The sequence below is a fragment of the Amblyraja radiata genome, chromosome 1, assembly GCF_010909765.2.
Source record: "Amblyraja radiata isolate CabotCenter1 chromosome 1, sAmbRad1.1.pri, whole genome shotgun sequence".
NCBI lineage: Eukaryota > Metazoa > Chordata > Chondrichthyes > Rajiformes > Rajidae > Amblyraja > Amblyraja radiata.
Genome location: NC_045956.1, coordinates 176,632,902 through 176,638,704, shown reverse-complemented (window position 1 = coordinate 176,638,704; position 5,803 = coordinate 176,632,902).

Sequence of the window (5,803 nt, the reverse complement as noted above, 5' to 3'; positions counted from 1 at the left end):
TCAGCATGGACTCAGTGAGCCGAACGTGTCTCTGGCGATGTGCGGCCATCCTTCTTCAGACAAACTCAGAAGAAGGATCCCGACCCAGAGCGCCATCTGTCCATTCCTTCCCCAGATGCTGCCTGACCCGCTGAGTTCCTCCAGCACTTTGGAGGTTTAATCTAGATTACAGCATCTGCAGTTTCTTGTGTCTCAAATTATGGTCAAATCACTCTGAAGTTAATGGGCAGGCCTGCATTATTGTTCTGGGTTGAATTCCTCCATGTAAATTGGAGAATTTTAATTTCAATTAATAAATTAAATTAAATTAAATTAAATTTCTTTATTTATATAGCACATTTTTAGTCAACTTGCATTGACCCCAAAGTGCTTCACATAATTACATCCACACACACAGGCAAAGGTGGGTGAAGTGTCTTGCCCAAGGACACAACGACAGTATGCACTCCAAGCGGGATTCGAACCGGCTACCTTCCGGTTGCCAGCCGAACACTTAGCCCATTGTGCCATCTGTCGTCCCAGTAAATGAGTAATTACAAGGCGGTTTTCATTAACAATCACTTAAACTGCTTTTAGTTGAGTTTACTTTAGTTTAGAGGCACAATGTGAAAACAGGCCCTTCGGCCCACCTAGTCCATGTTGACCATTGATCATCCTTTCATACTCGTTGTATGTTATTCCACTTCCCCACCCCCCCACACACGATGGGGACAATTTACGGAAGCCAATTAACCTACAAACCTGCACGTCTTTGGAATGTGGGAAGAAACCGGAGCACCCGGAGAAAACCCACGCAGTCACAGCCTGAACGTACAAATTCCCTGCAGACAGCACCCGTAGTCGGGATCGGATCCGAGTCTCTGGCGCTGTAAGCCTGGAGTCATAGTTATGCAGCGTGGAAACAGGCCCTTCAGCCAAACTTGTCCACGCCGTCCAACATACCACATCTACACTAGTTCTACGTGCCTGCGTTTGGCCCATATCTTTCTAAACCCATCTTGGCTCGGTGCTGGCTCGAAAGGCCGAATGGCCTACTCCTGCACCTATTGCCTATTGTCTATCCATGTGAATGTCCTAATGCTTTTTAAATGTTGTGATAGCATTCTGCCTTAACTACCTTCTCCAGCAGCTCATTCCATATACCTCCCACCCTTTGTGTAAAACGGTTGCCTCTCAAGTTCCTATTAAATCTTTCCCCCCTCACCATAAACCTATGATATCTTGCTCTCAATTCCCTTATTGTGGGTAAAATTCAGTGTCCTCTGGTTTTCGATTCCCTTACGCTGAGCAAAAGGCTTTGTGCATTTACCGTATCTATTCCTCTCATGATTTTTGACACCTCTATAATATCACTGCTCATCCTCCTACGCTCCAAGCCTGCTGAACCTCTCCCTCTAGCTCAGGTCCTCAAGTCCTGGCAACAATCCTTCCAAATTCAACATTTTCTGCATACGTTCCAGCTTACGATACGATATGATAGAACTTTATTTATCCCAGGAGAGAAATTGGTCAACCATATCTTTCCCACACCAGGATGATCAAAACTGAACACAATACTCTAAATGTGGCCTCAACAATGTCTTGTAAACTGCAACATGACCTCCCAACCTCTATGCTCAATTCTCTGACTGATGAAGGCCAATGTGCCGAAAGCAATCTTGACCACCCTATCTACCTGAGCCGCTACTTTCAAGGAACCATGTACCTGCACTCCATGATCCCTCTGCTATACAACACTCCCCAGAGGCCTATCGTTCACCGTGTAGGTCCTGCCCATATTAGACTTCCCAAAATGCAACACCTCACACTTTTGTCTATTAAACTGATTGAGAAACAATTTTTTCATTTCTTCTGTGTATGTAAGTACTCAGTTAAAATGACATTAAGGTAAATACCAATACTAATACTAATACTAAACAACATCCACCTGGGCACCGTGTGGGAGGAAAGATGTTGTCAAGCAGGAAAGAGTGCAGGGAGGATTAACGAGGATGTTGCTGGGGCTAGGCAGTCTGAGCTGTAGGGGGAGGTTGAGTAGGCTGGGACTCTACTCCTTGGAGTGCAGGAGTATGAGGGGTGATCTTATAGAAAAGACAAAATCATGAGAGGAATAGATCGGGTAGATGCACAGAGTCTCTTGCCCAGAGTAGGGGAATTAAGGACATCGGTTTAAGGTGAAGGGGAAAAGATTTAATTGGAATCTGAGGGATCACTTTTTCACCTATAGGGCAGTGGGTGTATGGAACAAGCTGTTTAAGAAACAGTCAGACAGGTACATGGATAGGACAGGTTTGGAGGGATATGGGCCAAATGCAGGCGTGGGATTATTGTAGCTGGGACATGTTGGCCGATGTGGGCGAGTTGGGCCGAAGGGCCTGTTTCCATACTGTATCACTCTATGACTCTGTATAACTCTAACCATTCCTCAGCCCACCTGGCTAACCGGGATCCTGCTGCAATTTATGACAGCCATCGTCACTATCTTGAATTAAATTGAATTGAATTGAATACATTATTGTCACAACTCACAGTGAAAGTCTTTGCTTGCATAGTCGTCCATAAAGGGTGCTTACAAATCGACAAAGTCCCTCCACTCCAGGTCCCCCTTTGTTCTTCCCCGCTCTCCCCTCTCCCTCATGGTGGTCCCGCCACGCCAGACCCCATTGTCCATTGTTCTCCCCTCTCCCTCATGGTGGTCCCGCCACGCCAGACCCCATTGTCCATTGTTCTCCCCTCTCCCTCATGGTGGTCCCCCCCACGCCAGACCCCATTGTCCATTGTTCTCCCGCCTCCCTCACGGTGGTCCCCCCCGCGCCGGGTCCTCCTTTGTTCCTTCCCTCGGTAGTGGCGTCCTCACTTCCACGTGTTCGTCCCCGTCCGTCGGTCGACGCCATCATCGACCGCCGCGCCGACCTCATCCACTATCGCCGCCGGGTCCTCTCCTGACGCCTCCGTGGAACCGATGGCCGCGGGCTTCGTTGAGCCGTGAGGGTCCACCTCCGACTCGCGAGGCTCCCACCTCGGCTTCTCAGCGCCACCTCCGGAAGGTATCTACAACACCACCCACTATAGTGTCATCTGCAAACTTGCTAATCATGCCGTTCTATGGCTGTGCCACTGTGCTGAGTTACTGCAAAAGTGGAATTCTCCAACTTTAAGTAACTCACTTCTTCTATCTGCCTGTCTCAGGGTGGCCATTCCTGCCAGTCACCCATCAGTTCCTTAATTAGTGAAGTATTAGCATTAGTATTTGTATAGTTCAGTCTCTCAACAACTTTGCTGATCTCGGGAGATCGTTTCACTGAACACCTTCGCTCAGTCCGCCTCGGCCTATGCAATCTCCCGTTTGCCAAACACTTTAACTCCCCCTCCCATTCCCACACTGACCTTTCTGGTTCAGCGCAAATTGGAGGAACAACACCTCATATATCGCTTGGGTAGCTTGGGTAACACCCCAGCGGTATGAACATTGACTTCTCTAACTTCAAGTAACCCTTGCATCCCCTCTCTCTCTGTTCATCCCCCACCCTAGTCATCGTACTAGTTTCACTGTCCTCCAGCTTGGTTTTACGGTTTGTATCCACTCATTATCACCTTCTCCACAGCCAACAATGAACCATTGTGGGCTCCATCTTTGCTTGATCATCTGGCTGGCTTTGATTTGTTCTTTTCAGACCATACTGTGGAATTCACTGCCACAGACGGCTGTGGAGGTCCAGTCAATGGATATTTTCAAGGCAGAGATCGACAGATTCTTGATTAGTACGTGTGTCAGGGGATATGCGGCGAAGGCAGGAGAATGGGGTTGAGAGGGAGAGATAGATCAGCCACGATTTGAGCAGACGAGGTGCCGAATGGCCTAATTCTGCTCCTAAAACTTTCATTCATTTGTTCTTTGTACATTTCCACATCGCTAATTTCTCTCTCCCCTGACTCTCAGTCTGAAGAAGGGTTTCGACCCGACAGGTCACCTATTCCTTTTCTCCAGAGATGCTGCCTGACCCGCTGAGTTACTCCAGCATTTTGTGTCCAACTCACTATTAGTCTGCAGCTGATCCAGGCAAATTTCACGAAAACATAGAAAATAGGTGCAAGAGTAGACCATTTGGCACTTCGAGCCAGCACCGCCATTCAATATGATCGTGGCTGATCATCCAAAATCAGTACCCCCGTTCCTGCTTTTTCCCCATATCCATTGATTCTGTTAGCCCTCGGAGCTAAATCTAACTCTCCCTTGAAACCATCCAGTGAATTAGCCTCCACTGACTTCTGTTGCAGAGAATTCCACAGATTCACAACTCTCTGGGCAAAATTTTATTTCCTCATCTCAGTCCTAAATGGCCGACCCCTTATTCTTAAACTGTGACCCCTGGTTCTGGACTCAAGGTAAACCATGATGTGCAAATATTTCCTCCCACGAATAATTCTCTTATCGAAGATAGACACAAAAAAACCGGAGTAACTCAGCGGGACAGGCAGCATCACTGGAGAGAAGGTATGGGTGACGTTTCGGGCCGAGACCCTTCGTCAGACTGATAGTCGGGGGAGAGGGAAATGTGATGTAGATGGGTACAAAGAGAAACCCAAAGAGAAACACAGAGAGTGGTGAATCTGTGGAATTCTCTGCCACAGAAGGTAGTTGAGGCCAGTTCATTGGCTATATTTAAGAGGGAGTTAGATGTGGCCCTTGTGGCTAAAGGGATCAGGGGGTATGGAGAGAAGGCAGGTACAGGATACTGAGTTGGATGATCAGCCATGATCATATTGAATGGCGGTGCAGGCTCGAAGGGCCGAATGGCCTACTCCTGCACCTATTTTCTATGTTTCTATGTTTCAGACCGAGAGTCAGGGGAGATTCCTTTATCAGCAGGTTATATCTCGGGTTACTCACATATTGCGTCCGAAAATATGATTTTCAGGAAGAAATCTATACTGCTTGTTTTTGTATGAATTAATAGCGACTATTTCCGGCAATTACTCATGGATTCTGGTCCAGAAATTGATCACTCCCTCGCTGAAATACTGTTGATGTAGATTACTTCTGTGCCTGCAAGTTTAATGGATATGTGCGGGGCAGGTTTTATTTTACACTGGGTGGTGGGGGCCTGGAGTGCATTGTCAGGGGTGACGGTGGAGGCAGGTATGATAGTGGCGTTTAAGAGGCTTTTAGATTAGCACATGGAAGTGCAGGTAATAGAGGGACGTGGATCATGTACAGGATCATTAAATCAGTTTAACCTGGCATCATGTTTGGCACAAACACTGGGGACAATGGTCTGTTGCTGCACCATTTTATGTTTTATGTTCTACATCACCCATTTACTATCTTTTTTCAAGTGACAGCATAGCCTTTTTTTTTTTTAAAGTATTCCATCATCTTCATCTCCTGAAAATAGATTCTGTATAAATTCTGTTTCAGTCTCTTAAGTTATTGAACCAGAATCCTTGAATAGTCATGTACTGTGTGGCAATTAGCTGCTGGATTATGATCATCTGATCAATAGACCTAGGAGCACCATTAGGCCATTCAGCCCATTGAGTCTGCTCCATTCTCTGAAGAAGGGTCTCGACCCGAAACGTCACCCATTCACTTCTCTCCATGTTACTCTGGCATTTTGTGTCTATCTTGCCATAGAGGGAGTACAGAGAAGGTTCACCAGACTGATTCCTGGGATGTCAGGACTTTCATATGAAGAAAGACTGGATAGACTCGGCTTGTACTCGCTAGAATTTAGGAGATTGAGGGGGGATCTTATAGAAACGTACAAAATTCTTAAGGGGTTGGACAGGCTAGATGCAGGAA